The 19,231-nt window shown below is 41.8% G+C and overlaps 1 protein-coding gene across 1 annotated transcript in view; it reads right to left on the bottom strand.

Moving 5' to 3' along the window:
- Positions 1-19,231, bottom strand: part of LOC1269262 (translational regulator orb2) — a 301,340-nt gene that overhangs the window by 42,247 nt on the left and 239,862 nt on the right. The window lies entirely within an intron of this gene.

Genomic DNA, 19,231 nt, shown 5'->3' on the forward strand with positions numbered 1-19,231 from the left:
AGCGTGGCGGCAATACTACCCAAGCAGCGGATCTGAAGGCGACCAGAAGACAGGGGTACTGACGACACCGCGGGGGATCACCTGAAGACGACCTCGAGGAGGACAAGCAGGGGCGTTGTAAGAGCAGCAACGGCACGACGACACCCATCCAGATCGGCAGCGACAGCCCAGTTACTTTATCCACCGGTTACGCAAAGTGAGTAGTATGGATATCATATTTAAAAGCAACCCGAAAGGCAATTGCAAGCTATGCAAGAACCCCGATGAGTGGGACACACAAGTTAATTGTATTGAGTGTGACAGATGGTTACATCTCAAATGTCTGAAGCTAGAAGGTCCCGTTAAAAAATATGTGTGTCCAAAATGCTACACAATAGCTGAGGAACGCAAGGGAAGTAGGGAGGCCTTAATGCAAACAGAGAGGCTACTAAAAGAAAAAACTGAAGCGGAAAAAAGAACTAGAGAAGAAAACGAAAGGTGTGAGAAGGAAATCGAAAGACTAGAAGACATATTAAGAAATGAAGAAATACATAACCAATCAGACACAACTCACCTACAAGACGACCTACAGACACTTACAACAAACGTAAATAAAATGGCAAACTTGGGTTTTGCTCCACACAAGAAGACAGTTTTAAAACTTCCGGATTTCTATGGCAATTATAGAACATGGCCTCGTTTTAAACTACTGTTCGAAGAAACCACTCGAACAGAAAAATTTTCGAATTTGGAAAACCTTACACGGCTCCAAATTCACCTTAAGGGAGATGCATTGCGATCCGTTAGCGGGTTGATGTTGAACCCAAGTAACGTGGATGCAATCTTGGAAAGATTGGGGAGGTTATATGGCAACCCAGTTAGCATTTTTAACGCCTTACTAAAAGACCTTATGGTGGTTAAACGGGCATCTTTGGAAAATCCATCTTCGATTATTGAGTTCTGTAACGCACTGAATAACATGGTGGAAAATATGACCATGTTGAACCAAACGGAGTACTTGATGGACCAAAGGCTCCTTACAGATCTGGTCGCAAAACTCTCTCCGGACCTTAAAACCAGGTGGCTCAGAGATTCACTTAACGAGGAAGGTGACAAAATCAAAACCTTGAAAGATTTCAGCAAATGGTTGAAACCAACAGAAGACGTGGCGATCACACTTCTTGCTATGGAAGGTGGTCAAAGAGACAGACCGGCGAGGCTGAATACTCACTATTCAGCCAGCCATCAAATTTCAAATAAAGGCTGTCTAATTTGCAGCCGTCCTCATGAAACCATATCTTGTTACAAGCTAAAGAATGCCTCAGTAAACGAAAGATGGAAAATGCTGAAGGAGAAAAACGTTTGCACTAACTGCTGCAAATTCTCTAACCATGCGGCCATTAACTGTCGCTCAAGGCCGCAGTGTACAGTGGATGGTTGTGGACGACGACACAACACCATATTGCATGAAGAAAAATTTAACTCAATGGGCGCGGCGTCAAAAGCACATTTAAATTTTCATCAAAACTCGGAACAATACCTACTTCAAGTTCTGCCAATAACTGTCTATAACGAAAACAACTCCATCGAAACATTTGCATTGATAGACCCAGGATCCTCAACGAGCCTCATGACAGAAAGCCTAAGACAGAAACTAAATCTGCATGGCCCAAGGAAGCCGTTAACACTCTCGTGGACAAATGGATGCAACCAGGTAGAGGATACAAGCACGTCGGTATCTCTGAAACTCAGAGGTCCAAACGGCAGGCTGCTTTATGTCAAGGACATTAGGACAGTAAAAGAACTGGACCTACCCACTCAAAGCATCAATGCAAACGTGTTGAAGAGAAAATTTTCCCACTTAAAGACGGTAAATATTTCAAGCTACAAAAATGCTAAACCCACCATTCTGTTAGGACTTCCACATGCTTATTACACGCAAGCTGTGGAGTCCAAATCAGGAGCGCCCAATGAACCAGTGGCACACAAAACACGCATTGGTTGGGTCGTATTTGGAAAGTGCAGAGATGGTGATGCAAAAGAAAATCAACATCTTTTCACAATACAGGATAAGAAAGAGGAGGAAGAAAAGTCAATGAGGGACCTGATGAAAAGGTTTTTTTCAACAGAAGAATTTGGCGTAAGGGAAACCAAATTCACCCCAAAATCAAAGGACCATGAAAGAGCCCTAAGTGTAATGAATGACACACTGAAATATACAAATAATCAGTATGAGATTGGCCTACTTTGGAAGGATCCCAATGTATCCTTACCAAGCAGCTACGCACAGGCGCTAAGAAGGCTCGAAAGTCAAGAACGGAAAATGAAAGGTAATGACGAGATGAAAACCTGGTATAAAAATCAAATTACTGATTATGTTCAGAAAGGTTACGCTCGTAAACTAACACCATTTGAATTGCTGAATAGAGATCCAAAGATCAATTACATTCCCCATTTTATGGTCATCAATCCAAATAAGCCAACTCCAAAACCAAGACTGGTTTTCGATGCAGCTGCAAAGAACGAAGGGATTTCACTTAACTCTACTCTCTTGTCCGGACCAGACGCCACTACGTCAATTTTTGGAGTATTAATCCGCTTTCGCGAATACCCTATCGCCTGTTCAGGGGACATCAAGGAGATGTTCCATCAGATACGGATCCGCAAAGAAGATCAAGTGGCTCAACGATTTTTATTCAGGGATAATCCACGCAACGAACCCCAAGTATACGTTATGAACGTTATGACCTTCGGTGCCACATGCTCTCCTGCTTGTGCCCAGTTCGTTAAAAATGAAAACGCCTTAAAATATAAAGACAAATACCCCACTGCAGTGGAAGCAATAGTAAAAAACCACTATGTTGATGATTATCTTGATAGTTTTCGGACTATCAATGATGCAATCAAGACTATTAACGAGGTTTGCCTCATACATGATAGAGCGCATTTCTTTATGAGAAATTTCGTTTCTAACTGTCAGGAGGTAATAAGAAGCATCCCAGATGATAGATCCTCACAACAAGAGCTGCTGCACATCTCTAATAAAGATATGAATTTTGAGAAAATTTTGGGGCAATACTGGGACAAAACAAACGATGTGTTAAGGTATAAGCTTAAGCATACCCCGTGTTCCATAATTTCAAAAAGAGAAATGCTAGCCTACTTGATGAAAATATATGATCCATTGGGGCTAGCGGCAAACTATACTACGCAAGCGAAGGTCATCATCCAAGAAATTTGGAAAACAGAACTGGATTGGGATAGCCCAGTACCAGAACGCATAATGGAACAATGGCAAAGATGGAAGGAAAGAATAAAGGAACTAGAACACATACAAATACCTAGATGCTACTCGGTGGCTAGCAATATCGAAGTAACTGAGTTACACACTTTCGTTGACGCTTCGGAGAAAGCGTTCGCAGCAGTAGTGTACTTAAGAACATTAACAGAAAAGGGGATTGACGTAAACATAGTGGCGGCAAAAACGAGAGTGGCACCAATAAAACCACTCTCAATTCTTAAGCTGGAACTTCAAGCAGCAGTACTCGGAGTCAGACTCGCCGAGACTGTTAAGGAGGAATTAAGAATTACCACTGATAGGGACTATTATTGGTCAGATTCCAAAACCGTCCTAGGATGGATCAATGCCGATCCACAAAAGTACAAACAATTTGTGGCGGTAAGAATTGGAGAGATTTTAGATACTACCAATGCTAGTCAATGGAAGTGGGTCTCCTCCGAAAGTAATCCTGCAGACGAAGCAACCAAGGTAGTTACAAGAAAATCTATATGGCTGAATGGCCCAGTATTTCTTAAACAAAGGGAAATTGAATATAGGGACCCCAAGCTAATCATTACTCATGAAGAAATCCGTCCAAATCTTATGATTAAAACCATAGAGAAGAGAACATTCAACTTTATAAAAACCGAATGGTGTTCAAATTGGCTAAGACTGAAGAGATCACTGGCAATCAATTTAAAATATATAGAATTTTTGAAAAGCAAGGTCAAGCGATTAGCATTTTCCCCGATAGTAGAAAAGGAAAACCTGGATAAAGCAGAAAAACTCCTATTGCAAAAGGCACAATGGGAGATATACGAAGATGATTTAGTTCAGCTTTCACTCAATGGACAAGTCTCTAAAAACAGCACAATAAAGAATCTCAATCCACAAGTAATAGAAGGACTACTACGAGCAAGGGGACGATTAGCAAATATATGCTACCTCTCCGATGACGTGAAACAACCCATAATATTACCTAAGAGGCATCACGTGACAGAATTGATCATACAGCATTATCATGAACGCTATATGCATAAAAAAATGGAAGCAGTTATTGCGGCAATCCGGCAAAGGTTTTGGGTAATCGACCTTAGGGCCGTGGTAAGAAGCGTGATCAGCAAATGCCAGCGTTGCAAAAATGAACGCGCACGTCCCATTGCCCCGATGATGGCCCCCCTTCCAGAAAGCCGAGCCGCTGTGTTCAAAAAACCCTTCACCCATACAGGTGTAGATTACTTTGGACCCATGACAGTGTCAATCGGAAGAAGGGTAGAAAAAAGATGGGGAGCGATATTCACGTGTATGACAACGCGCGCTATACATTTAGAAATCGCTAAAGACTTAAGTACAAATTCCTTCATAATGTGCCTAAAAAATGTGCAGCATAGGCGTGGAAAGATTTGTCACATATACAGTGACAATGGTACAAACTTCGTTGGGGCAAACAGGCAAATAACGGAACTCATCGAAAGATGTGCAACCAACGGTATCAAATGGCACTTCAATCCCCCGGCCGCGCCTCACTTTGGAGGTGTATGGGAGAGAATGGTCCGAGAGGTCAAGAGCTTGCTGCCAAATAATGATAATATGCCAGAAGAAGTATTAAGATCGGCCTTTATCGAGATCGAATTTATTCTCAATAATAGACCTCTTACTCACATCCCCCTCGAAACTGAAGACGACGAACCTCTCACACCGTTTCACTTCTTGATAGGGTGTTCCGGAGAGGCCGAACCTACGCCAGCCGGGATTTCAGCAGCTGAAGCTAGCAGAAACAACTGGAAGAAGGCACAAGTTATCACCCAAAACTATTGGGAACGTTGGTTGAAGGAGTACCTCCCAACATTAGCCAAACGAGAAAAGTGGATAGAACGCTCAGACCCAATACAACCTGATGACATAGTCGTCTTCCCAGACGAACAACGCGTGGGTAGGTGGTTAAAGGGCCGGGTAGTAGAAGTTTATCCCGCTAAAGACGGGCAAGTTAGATCCGCAAAGATTAAAGTTGAAAACGGCGAATACAAACGCCCTGTGATCAACTTATCAGTACTAGAAGTAAAGGGCAAGAAAATTGCAGACGTACCTTCGTGGGGAGTTAAAAAACCGGTCAACATCGCCTACGTCAAGAAATTAGCTGAACAATTAAAAACTCCTCCTGCAAAAAGGAGGAAGCATCTCGTAAAACCTTATAATGGCCCGGTATCTATGCATTATAAGCCTGTTAGCCGCATGGAAACTAACAGACAATCTTTCAGTTAAACCAGTTGAAGAAGCTGGTATATTCTTCGACCACGAAGGAACGCCTCTCTTGAAAAGGGGTGTGTGGGAAACAACCTTCCACACGAAAATACACCCCGAAAATGACACAGAGACTTTACTGACAATGGAGAAAGAGGTGACCACAGTATTCAAGGCACTGAGCGACATGGACACTAATCTTCTAAATTTGAAATTGACATTACAACAAAACATTCGACACGCACTTCAACTCTCACAGACCGCAGTAAAAAGACGAACCAAACGATCTAGCGGCATATTTGGATTTTTGAAAGGTATTCTTTTTGGAGAAGACGATATTGACGAACAGTTAGCCCTCTTTAGAGCTTCTGAAGACCAGAAATTGAAACATATATCGGAAGACATGACTCATAAAATCAAGCAGGGTGACAGACTTAGAAACAAACTTAATATGAAAATAGACCACATGAACGAAGGTATTAAGAGTCTTAATAAAAGCTTCAATGAAAACAAAAAAAACGTACTTATAAAGCATGTCACAGAAACAATCATGCTAGCTGAAGACATAGTACAATACATTACGACAAGGTATCTAGAGTTAGAAATCCAGCCCCTTAGCATATTCGACTCGACGAAAATTTCCGAGAAGATACAATCAAGGTTACCCGATGGGTATATAATTCTTGACCACCCCCGAATTTCTAGCAAAGAGTTATTTAGGGGAGAAATAATAGTACATATTGAAAACGTCATCGTTTCGCAAGAGAGATTCGAAATATTCCATATCACTGTAATACCAAACCTAAAAAACTTTACAACTCTGGACTTAGATGAAAATGTAATAGCTATAAACGATATACACTATATATACCCTACAGATATTACGCGATACAATAGCACTCATCACGTGTCCTCCGATGTAGCCGTTAGAAGAGATTTGGATTGTATATCCTCATCTTTCAGACATATAAAAACAGAATGCTTGTGTGGTATAAAACCAATTAAAAACTCAATAACCAAATTTGTAAAGCTCTCCCAGCCGAACAAAATCCTATACTACTCTTCTCATCCTAACGAAATATACCTCAAATGTAACAAAACACTGACACATCCCGCGTATCAAGCTGGGGTAATAACACTTAGCCAAGACTGTAAAATACAGACCAAGAACATAGAAATCCAGCCAACCATGAAAATTGAAGCTGTAGAAACAAAAATGTATTTCAAGCCGCTGGCCAAAATACTGAATTTAAGCGCAGAGCAAAAAGAAGAAACAAATAGGGATCAGCTCTACCTCATAATAATTACAAGTACAATAGCCTGCGTCGCCACTTTAATATTAGGAATAACCATAGCATTTATTATCAAACAAGTACGAGCTAAAATGTACACTTCCCGCCCCCCGCCGTTTAAACCGTCACCAAATAGTAACCCCTCTACGAGGAATTACGGGGGTCAGGATGTTGATGACAGCGCCGCATAATTAGGTCATCACGGCCTGGGAACTGACCGACCGAACGAAAACAATTGTAAGCAAATCTAATGTAAACAATATCGACCAAATAAAAACTGCTGATCGCGATCGATCAGCAGAAAATTAGTATATAAGTTAGGAATAAGCATGAATAAATCGACTTTCAAGCACAAGAACTCAAAGACTAAGTTGTTTGTCTGTTCCAAGCCAAGTCGGACGGTAAAATCCTCCTGTCTTGGCGCTTCCCAACGAGTTCAGACTCGGTGCGGAAAATATATATGGTCATATATTTTCCGCACCGAGTCTGAACTCGTTGGGAAGCGCCAAGACAGGAGGATTTTACCGTCCGACTTGGCTTGGAACAGACAAACAACTTAGTCTTTGAGTTCTTGTGCTTGAAAGTCCATTTATTCATGCTTATTCCTGACTTATATACTAATTTTCTGCTGATCGATCGCGATCAGCAGTTTTTATTTGGTCGATATTGTTTACATTAGATTTGCTTACAATTGTTTTCGTTCGGTCGGTCAGTTTCCAGGCCGTGATGACCTAATTATGCGGCGCTGTCATCAACATCCTGACCCCCGTAATTCCTCGTAGAGGGGTTACTATTTGGTGACGGTTTAAACGGCGGGGGGCGTAAAGTGTACATTTTAGCTCGTACTTGTTTGATAATAAATGCTATGGTTATTCCTAATATTAAAGTGGCGACGCAGGCTATTGTACTTGTAATTATTATGAGGTAGAGCTGATCCATATTTGTTTCTTCTTTTTGCTCTGCGCTTAAATTCAGTATTTTGGCCAGCGGCTTGAAATACATTTTTGTTTCTACAGCTTCAATTTTCATGGTTGGCTGGATTTCTATGTTCTTGGTCTGTATTTTACAGTCTTGGCTAAGTGTTATTACCCCAGCTTGATACGCGGGATGTGTCAGTGTTTTGTTACATTTGAGGTATATTTCGTTAGGATGAGAAGAGTAGTATAGGATTTTGTTCGGCTGGGAGAGCTTTACAAATTTGGTTATTGAGTTTTTAATTGGTTTTATACCACACAAGCATTCTGTTTTTATATGTCTGAAAGATGAGGATATACAATCCAAATCTCTTCTAACGGCTACATCGGAGGACACGTGATGAGTGCTATTGTATCGCGTAATATCTGTAGGGTATATATAGTGTATATCGTTTATAGCTATTACATTTTCATCTAAGTCCAGAGTTGTAAAGTTTTTTAGGTTTGGTATTACAGTGATATGGAATATTTCGAATCTCTCTTGCGAAACGATGACGTTTTCAATATGTACTATTATTTCTCCCCTAAATAACTCTTTGCTAGAAATTCGGGGGTGGTCTAGAATTGTATACCCATCGGGTAACCTTGATTGTATCTTCTCGGAAATTTTCGTCGAGTCGAATATGCTAAGGGGCTGGATTTCTAACTCTAGATACCTTGTCGTAATGTATTGTACTATGTCTTCAGCTAGCATGATTGTTTCTGTAACATGCTTTATAAGTACGTTTTTTTTGTTTTCATTGAAGCTTTTATTAAGACTCTTAATACCTTCGTTCATGTGGTCTATTTTCATATTAAGTTTGTTTCTAAGTCTGTCACCCTGCTTGATTTTATGAGTCATGTCTTCCGATATATGCTTCAATTTCTGGTCTTCAGAAGCTCTAAAGAGGGCTAACTGTTCGTCAATATCGTCTTCTCCAAAAAGAATACCTTTCAAAAATCCAAATATGCCGCTAGATCGTTTGGTTCGTCTTTTTACTGCAGTCTGTGAGAGTTGAAGTGCGTGTCGAATGTTTTGTTGTAATGTCAATTTCAAATTTAGAAGATTAGTGTCCATGTCGCTCAGTGCCTTGAATACTGTGGTCACCTCTTTCTCCATTGTCAGTAAAGTCTCTGTGTCATTTTCGGGGTGTATTTTCGTGTGGAAGGTTGTTTCCCACACACCCCTTTTCAAGAGAAGTGTTCCTTCGTGGTCGAAGAATATACCAGCTTCTTCAACTGGTTTAACTGAAAGATTGTCTGTTAGTTTCCATGCGGCTAACAGGCTTATAATGCATAGATACCGGGCCATTATAAGGTTTTACGAGATGCTTCCTCCTTTTTGCAGGAGGAGTTTTTAATTGTTCAGCTAATTTCTTGACGTAGGCGATGTTGACCGGTCTTTTAACTCCCCACGAAGGTACGTCTGCAATTTTCTTGCCCTTTACTTCTAGTACTGATAAGTTGATAACAGGGCGTTTGTATTCGCCGTTTTCAACTTTAATCTTTGCGGATCTAACTTGCCCGTCTTTAGCGGGATAAACTTCTACTACCCGGCCCTTTAACCACCTACCCACGCGTTGTTCGTCTGGGAAGACGACTATGTCATCAGGTTGTATTGGGTCTGAGCGTTCTATCCACTTTTCTCGTTTGGCTAATGTTGGGAGGTACTCCTTCAACCAACGTTCCCAATAGTTTTGGGTGATAACTTGTGCCTTCTTCCAGTTGTTTCTGCTAGCTTCAGCTGCTGAAATCCCGGCTGGCGTAGGTTCGGCCTCTCCGGAACACCCTATCAAGAAGTGAAACGGTGTGAGAGGTTCGTCGTCTTCAGTTTCGAGGGGGATGTGAGTAAGAGGTCTATTATTCAGAATAAATTCGATCTCGATAAAGGCCGATCTTAATACTTCTTCTGGCATATTATCATTATTTGGCAGTAAGCTCTTGACCTCTCGGACCATTCTCTCCCATACACCTCCAAAGTGAGGCGCGGCCGGGGGATTGAAGTGCCATTTGATACCGTTGGTTGCACATCTTTCGACGAGTTCCGTTATTTACCTGTTTGCCCCAACGAAGTTTGTACCATTGTCACTGTATATGTGACAAATCTTTCCACGCCTATGCTGCACATTTTTTAGGCACATTATGAAGGAATTTGTACTTAAGTCTTTAGCGATTTCTAAATGTATAGCGCGCGTTGTCATACACGTGAATATCGCTCCCCATCTTTTTTCTACCCTTCTTCCGATTGACACTGTCATGGGTCCAAAGTAATCTACACCTGTATGGGTGAAGGGTTTTTTGAACACAGCGGCTCGGCTTTCTGGAAGGGGGGCCATCATCGGGGCAATGGGACGTGCGCGTTCATTTTTGCAACGCTGGCATTTGCTGATCACGCTTCTTACCACGGCCCTAAGGTCGATTACCCAAAACCTTTGCCGGATTGCCGCAATAACTGCTTCCATTTTTTTATGCATATAGCGTTCATGATAGTGCTGTATGATCAATTCTGTCACGTGATGCCTCTTAGGTAATATTATGGGTTGTTTCACGTCATCGGAGAGGTAGCATATATTTGCTAATCGTCCCCTTGCTCGTAGTAGTCCTTCTATTACTTGTGGATTGAGATTCTTTATTGTGTTGTTTTTAGAGACTTGTCCATTGAGTGAAAGCTGAACTAAATCATCTTCGTATATCTCCCATTGTGCCTTTTGCAATAGGAGTTTTTCTGCTTTATCCAGGTTTTCCTTTTCTACTATCGGGGAAAATGCTAATCGCTTGACCTTGCTTTTCAAAAATTCTATATATTTTAAATTGATTGCCAGTGATCTCTTCAGTCTTGGCCAATTTGAACACCATTCGGTTTTTATAAAGTTGAATGTTCTCTTCTCTATGGTTTTAATCATAAGATTTGGACGGATTTCTTCATGAGTAATGATTAGCTTGGGGTCCCTATGTTCAATTTCCCTTTGTTTAAGAAATACTGGGCCATTCAGCCATATAGATTTTCTTGTAACTACCTTGGTTGCTTCGTCTGCAGGATTACTTTCGGAGGAGACCCACTTCCATTGACTAGCATTGGTAGTATCTAAAATCTCTCCAATTCTTACCGCCACAAATTGTTTGTACTTTTGTGGATCGGCATTGATCCATCCTAGGACGGTTTTGGAATCTGACCAATAATAGTCCCTATCAGTGGTAATTCTTAATTCCTCTTTAACAGTCTCGGCGAGTCTGACTCCGAGTACTGCTGCTTGAAGTTCCAGCTTAGGAATTGAGAGTGGTTTTATTGGTGCCACTCTCGTTTTTGCCGCCACTATGTTTACGTCAATCCCCTTTTCTGTTAATGTTCTTAAGTACACTACTGCTGCGAACGCTTTCTCCGAAGCGTCAACGAAAGTGTGTAACTCAGTTACTTCGATATTGCTAGCCACCGAGTAGCATCTAGGTATTTGTATGTGTTCTAGTTCCTTTATTCTTTCCTTCCATCTTTGCCATTGTTCCATTATGCGTTCTGGTACTGGGCTATCCCAATCCAGTTCTGTTTTCCAAATTTCTTGGATGATGACCTTCGCTTGCGTAGTATAGTTTGCCGCTAGCCCCAATGGATCATATATTTTCATCAAGTAGGCTAGCATTTTTCTTTTTGAAATTATGGAACACGGGGTATGCTTAAGCTTATACCTTAACACATCGTTTGTTTTGTCCCAGTATTGCCCCAAAATTTTCTCAAAATTCATATCTTTATTAGAGATGTGCAGCAGCTCTTGTTGTGAGGATCTATCATCTGGGATGCTTCTTATTACCTCCTGACAGTTAGAAACGAAATTTCTCATAAAGAAATGCGCTCTATCATGTATGAGGCAAACCTCGTTAATAGTCTTGATTGCATCATTGATAGTCCGAAAACTATCAAGATAATCATCAACATAGTGGTTTTTTACTATTGCTTCCACTGCAGTGGGGTATTTGTCTTTATATTTTAAGGCGTTTTCATTTTTAACGAACTGGGCACAAGCAGGAGAGCATGTGGCACCGAAGGTCATGACGTTCATAACGTATATTTGGGGTTCGTTGCGTGGATTATCCCTGAATAAAAATCGTTGAGCCACTTGATCTTCTTTGCGGATCCGTATCTGATGGAACATCTCCTTGATGTCCCCTGAACAGGCGATAGGGTATTCGCGAAAGCGGATTAATACTCCAAAAATTGACGTAGTGGCGTCTGGTCCGGACAAGAGAGTAGAGTTAAGTGAAATCCCTTCGTTCTTTGCAGCTGCATCGAAAACCAGTCTTGGTTTTGGAGTTGGCTTATTTGGATTGATGACCATAAAATGGGGAATGTAATTGATCTTTGGATCTCTATTCAGCAATTCAAATGGTGTTAGTTTACGAGCGTAACCTTTCTGAACATAATCAGTAATTTGATTTTTATACCAGGTTTTCATCTCGTCATTACCTTTCATTTTCCGTTCTTGACTTTCGAGCCTTCTTAGCGCCTGTGCGTAGCTGCTTGGTAAGGATACATTGGGATCTTTCCAAAGTAGGCCAATCTCATACTGATTATTTGTATATTTCAGTGTGTCATTCATTACACTTAGGGCTCTTTCATGGTCCTTTGATTTTGGGGTGAATTTGGTTTCCCTTACGCCAAATTCTTCTGTTGAAAAAAACCTTTTCATCAGGTCCCTCATTGACTTTTCTTCCTCCTCTTTCTTATCCTGTATTGTGAAAAGATGTTGATTTTCTTTTGCATCACCATCTCTGCACTTTCCAAATACGACCCAACCAATGCGTGTTTTGTGTGCCACTGGTTCATTGGGCGCTCCTGATTTGGACTCCACAGCTTGCGTGTAATAAGCATGTGGAAGTCCTAACAGAATGGTGGGTTTAGCATTTTTGTAGCTTGAAATATTTACCGTCTTTAAGTGGGAAAATTTTCTCTTCAACACGTTTGCATTGATGCTTTGAGTGGGTAGGTCCAGTTCTTTTACTGTCCTAATGTCCTTGACATAAAGCAGCCTGCCGTTTGGACCTCTGAGTTTCAGAGATACCGACGTGCTTGTATCCTCTACCTGGTTGCATCCATTTGTCCACGAGAGTGTTAACGGCTTCCTTGGGCCATGCAGATTTAGTTTCTGTCTTAGGCTTTCTGTCATGAGGCTCGTTGAGGATCCTGGGTCTATCAATGCAAATGTTTCGATGGAGTTGTTTTCGTTATAGACAGTTATTGGCAGAACTTGAAATAGGTATTGTTCCGAGTTTTGATGAAAATTTAAATGTGCTTTTGACGCCGCGCCCATTGAGTTAATTTTTTCTTCATGCAATATGGTGTTGTGTCGTCGTCCACAACCATCCACTGTACACTGCGGCCTTGAGCGACAGTTAATGGCCGCATGGTTAGAGAATTTGCAGCAGTTAGTGCAAACGTTTTTCTCCTTCAGCATTTTCCATCTTTCGTTTACTGAGGCATTCTTTAGCTTGTAACAAGATATGGTTTCATGAGGACGGCTGCAAATTAGACAGCCTTTATTTGAAATTTGATGGCTGGCTGAATAGTGAGTATTCAGCCTCGCCGGTCTGTCTCTTTGACCACCTTCCATAGCAAGAAGTGTGATCGCCACGTCTTCTGTTGGTTTCAACCATTTGCTGAAATCTTTCAAGGTTTTGATTTTGTCACCTTCCTCGTTAAGTGAATCTCTGAGCCACCTGTTTTTAAGGTCCGGAGAGAGTTTTGTGACCAGATCTGTAAGGAGCCTTTGGTCCATCAAGTACTCCGTTTGGTTCAACATGGTCATATTTTCCACCATGTTATTCAGTGCGTTACAGAACTCAATAATCGAAGATGGGTTTTCCAAAGATGCCCGTTTAACCACCATAAGGTCTTTTAGTAAGGCGTTAAAAATGCTAACTGGGTTGCCATATAACCTCCCCAATCTTTCCAAGATTGCATCCACGTTACTTGGGTTCAACATCAACCCGCTAACGGATCGCAATGCATCTCCCTTAAGGTGAATTTGGAGCCGTGTAAGGTTTTCCAAATTCGAAAATTTTTCTGTTCGAGTGGTTTCTTCGAACAGTAGTTTAAAACGAGGCCATGTTCTATAATTGCCATAGAAATCCGGAAGTTTTAAAACTGTCTTCTTGTGTGGAGCAAAACCCAAGTTTGCCATTTTATTTACGTTTGTTGTAAGTGTCTGTAGGTCGTCTTGTAGGTGAGTTGTGTCTGATTGGTTATGTATTTCTTCATTTCTTAATATGTCTTCTAGTCTTTCGATTTCCTTCTCACACCTTTCGTTTTCTTCTCTAGTTCTTTTTTCCGCTTCAGTTTTTTCTTTTAGTAGCCTCTCTGTTTGCATTAAGGCCTCCCTACTTCCCTTGCGTTCCTCAGCTATTGTGTAGCATTTTGGACACACATATTTTTTAACGGGACCTTCTAGCTTCAGACATTTGAGATGTAACCATCTGTCACACTCAATACAATTAACTTGTGTGTCCCACTCATCGGGGTTCTTGCATAGCTTGCAATTGCCTTTCGGGTTGCTTTTAAATATGATATCCATACTACTCACTTTGCGTAACCGGTGGATAAAGTAACTGGGCTGTCGCTGCCGATCTGGATGGGTGTCGTCGTGCCGTTGCTGCTCTTACAACGCCCCTGCTTGTCCTCCTCGAGGTCGTCTTCAGGTGATCCCCCGCGGTGTCGTCAGTACCCCTGTCTTCTGGTCGCCTTCAGATCCGCTGCTTGGGTAGTATTGCCGCCACGCTTTTTCGTTGGATAATCGGGTCTTCAGGGGCGATGACCATTGGCTACCGATCACCGTATCAACACACGTCAATAAGCTGGACACGTACTACTCCACTAGTTCGCACTCTTATCAACACCTTTATGTTTGTGGTTTCCCGGAAATGCTAAAGCCGGATACGGTTTAGCTCGAAGATTTCTTTTTTGTATGCACGTCCCGTATTGTTACACTCCCCAACTGTTGATCTTTTCTTGATCCGCACATTTACTTGTGTTGTTGTAATTGGAGTACACTGCCGGTGCTTTACGGGAACGTCCGTAAACCGCGGTCGTTAGCGTCTTGTGGGTTTTATTACGTTCTCACTGCGAATGTGTGCCACACGCGTAATTGTTTACACTGCACTTTGTTACTAGTACGCTACGTAATGATTTTCGATCAGATGTTCTCAGGTCGTCCGTTTTAAACGCCCTTTCTGAGGTTGCGTTTCACTGCACACACACACCCTTTTTGTTTTGTTTACAAACCTGTGGTACGACCGAAACGATATAGCGAACGTCGTTTTTTACCACCGGTGTCTTTATTCAATCACAATATATCGGTGATCGTACGGCGCCTTGCACTTTTTTGCACTCGTTTGGTTTGTTGCACTTTACGTTTTTTGGCTACTATTATACATTCGCGATGTTTTCCGCTTTTACGAACCTTCCTCTGTTGGAGCGCTGGTTGTTTTTCTCTATCGGTCAGGAATACGTTCGTCAAGATCGGAAGCTAACCTCCGACTTGTATGTTCCTGCCGACTCTGGGTTTCAAGATCGGAAGTTAACCTCCGACTTGTACGTTGCGAGGTCTCTACTAATCCTCTCTGGAGCCACCATATATTTTCCGCACCGAGTCTGAACTCGTTGGGAAGCGCCAAGACAGGAGGATTTTACCGTCCGACTTGGCTTGGAACAGACAAACAACTTAGTCTTTGAGTTCTTGTGCTTGAAAGTCCATTTATTCATGCTTATTCCTGACTTATATACTAATTTTCTGCTGATCGATCGCGATCAGCAGTTTTTATTTGGTCGATATTGTTTACATTAGATTTGCTTACAATTGTTTTCGTTCGGTCGGTCAGTTTCCAGGCCGTGATGACCTAATTATGCGGCGCTGTCATCAACATCGTCATATAGCATATATTTTCCGCACCGAGTCTGAACTCGTTGGGAAGCGCCAAGACAGGAGGATTTTACCGTCCGACTTGGCTTGGAACAGACAAACAACTTAGTCTTTGAGTTCTTGTGCTTGAAAGTCGATTTATTCATGCTTATTCCTGACTTATATACTAATTTTCTGCTGATCGATCGCGATCAGCAGTTTTTATTTGGTCGATATTGTTTACATTAGATTTGCTTACAATTGTTTTCGTTCGGTCGGTCAGTTCCCAGGCCGTGATGACCTAATTATGCGGCGCTGTCATCAACATCCTGACCCCCGTAATTCCTCGTAGAGGGGTTACTATTTGGTGACGGTTTAAACGGCGGGGGGCGTAAAGTGTACATTTTAGCTCGTACTTGTTTGATAATAAATGCTATGGTTATTCCTAATATTAAAGTGGCGACGCAGGCTATTGTACTTGTAATTATTATGAGGTAGAGCTGATCCATATTTGTTTCTTCTTTTTGCTCTGCGCTTAAATTCAGTATTTTGGCCAGCGGCTTGAAATACATTTTTGTTTCTACAGCTTCAATTTTCATGGTTGGCTGGATTTCTATGTTCTTGGTCTGTATTTTACAGTCTTGGCTAAGTGTTATTACCCCAGCTTGATACGCGGGATGTGTCAGTGTTTTGTTACATTTGAGGTATATTTCGTTAGGATGAGAAGAGTAGTATAGGATTTTGTTCGGCTGGGAGAGCTTTACAAATTTGGTTATTGAGTTTTTAATTGGTTTTATACCACACAAGCATTCTGTTTTTATATGTCTGAAAGATGAGGATATACAATCCAAATCTCTTCTAACGGCTACATCGGAGGACACGTGATGAGTGCTATTGTATCGCGTAATATCTGTAGGGTATATATAGTGTATATCGTTTATAGCTATTACATTTTCATCTAAGTCCAGAGTTGTAAAGTTTTTTAGGTTTGGTATTACAGTGATATGGAATATTTCGAATCTCTCTTGCGAAACGATGACGTTTTCAATATGTACTATTATTTCTCCCCTAAATAACTCTTTGCTAGAAATTCGGGGGTGGTCAAGAATTATATACCCATCGGGTAACCTTGATTGTATCTTCTCGGAAATTTTCGTCGAGTCGAATATGCTAAGGGGCTGGATTTCTAACTCTAGATACCTTGTCGTAATGTATTGTACTATGTCTTCAGCTAGCATGATTGTTTCTGTGACATGCTTTATAAGTACGTTTTTTTTGTTTTCATTGAAACTTTTATTAAGACTCTTAATACCTTCGTTCATGTGGTCTATTTTCATATTAAGTTTGTTTCTAAGTCTGTCACCCTGCTTGATTTTATGAGTCATGTCTTCCGATATATGTTTCAATTTCTGGTCTTCAGAAGCTCTAAAGAGGGCTAACTGTTCGTCAATATCGTCTTCTCCAAATAGAATACCTTTCAAAAATCCAAATATGCCGCTAGATCGTTTGGTTCGTCTTTTTACTGCAGTCTGTGAGAGTTGAAGTGCGTGTCGAATGTTTTGTTGTAATGTCAATTTCAAATTTAGAAGATTAGTGTCCATGTCACTCAGTGCCTTGAATACTGTGGTCACCTCTTTCTCCATTGTCAGTAAAGTCTCTGTGTCATTTTCGGGGTGTATTTTCGTGTGGAAGGTTGTTTCCCACACACCCCTTTTCAAGAGAAGCGTTCCTTCGTGGTCGAAGAATATACCAGCTTCTTCAACTGGTTTAACTGAAAGATTGTCTGTTAGTTTCCATGCGGCTAACAGGCTTATAATGCATAGATACCGGGCCATTATAAGGTTTTACGAGATGCTTCCTCCTTTTTGCAGGAGGAGTTTTTAATTGTTCAGCTAATTTCTTGACGTAGGCGATGTTGACCGGTTTTTTAGCTCCCCACGAAGGTACGTCTGCAATTTTCTTGCCCTTTACTTCTAGTACTGATAAGTTGATCACAGGGCGTTTGTATTCGCCGTTTTCAACTTTAATCTTTGCGGATCTAACTTGCCCGTCTTTAGCGGGATAAACTTCTACTACCCGGCCCTTTAACCACCTACCCACGCGTTGTTCGTCTGGGAAGACGACTATGTCATCAGGTTGTATTGGGTCTGAGCGTTCTATCCACTTTTCTCGTTTGGCTAATGTTGGGAGGTACTCCTTCAACCAACGTTCCCAATAGTTTTGGGTGATAACTTGTGCCTTCTTCCAGTTGTTTCTGCTAGCTTCAGCTGCTGAAATCCCGGCTGGCGTAGGTTCGGCCTCTCCGGAACACCTTTGCGTAACCGGTGGATAAAGTAACTGGGCTGTCGCTGCCGATCTGGATGGGTGTCGTCGTGCCGTTGCTGCTCTTACAACGCCCCTGCTTGTCCTCCTCGAGGTCGTCTTCAGGTGATCCCCCGCGGTGTCGTCAGTACCCCTGTCTTCTGGTCGCCTTCAGATCCGCTGCTTGGGTAGTATTGCCGCCACGCTTTTTCGTTGGATAATCGGGTCTTCAGGGGCGATGACCATTGGCTACCGATCACCGTATCAACACACGTCAATAAGCTGGACACGTACTACTCCACTAGTTCGCACTCTTATCAACACCTTTATGTTTGTGGTTTCCCGGAAATGCTAAAGCCGGATACGGTTTAGCTCGAAGATTTCTTTTTTGTATGCACGTCCCGTATTGTTACACTCCCCAACTGTTGATCTTTTCTTGATCCGCACATTTACTTGTGTTGTTGTAATTGGAGTACACTGCCGGTGCTTTACGGGAACGTCCGTAAACCGCGGTCGTTAGCGTCTTGTGGGTTTTATTACGTTCTCACTGCGAATGTGTGCCACACGCGTAATTGTTTACACTGCACTTTGTTACTAGTACGCTACGTAATGATTTTCGATCAGATGTTCTCAGGTCGTCCGTTTTAAACGCCCTTTCTGAGGTTGCGTTTCACTGCACACACACACCCTTTTTGTTTTGTTTACAAACCTGTGGTACGACCGAAACGATATAGCGAACGTCGTTTTTTACCACCGGTGTCTTTATTCAATCACAATATATCGGTGATCGTACGGCGCCTTGCACTTTTTTGCACTCGTTTGGTTTGTTGCACTTTACGTTTTTTGGCTACTATTATACATTCGCGATGTTTTCCGCTTTTACGAACCTTCCTCTGTTGGAGCGCTGGTTGTTTTTCTCTATCGGTCAGGAATACGTTCGTCAAGATCGGAAGCTAACCTCCGACTTGTATGTTCCTGCCGACTCTGGGTTTCAAGATCGGAAGTTAACCTCCGACTTGTACGTTGCGAGGTCTCTACTAATCCTCTCTGGAGCCACCATATATTTTCCGCACCGAGTCTGAACTCGTTGGGAAGCGCCAAGACAGGAGGATTTTACCGTCCGACTTGGCTTGGAACAGACAAACAACTTAGTCTTTGAGTTCTTGTGCTTGAAAGTCGATTTATTCATGCTTATTCCTGACTTATATACTAATTTTCTGCTGATCGATCGCGATCAGCAGTTTTTATTTGGTCGATATTGTTTACATTAGATTTGCTTACAATTGTTTTCGTTCGGTCGGC

Source organism: Anopheles gambiae, chromosome 2, assembly GCF_943734735.2.
Source record: "Anopheles gambiae chromosome 2, idAnoGambNW_F1_1, whole genome shotgun sequence".
Lineage (NCBI taxonomy): Eukaryota > Metazoa > Arthropoda > Insecta > Diptera > Culicidae > Anopheles > Anopheles gambiae.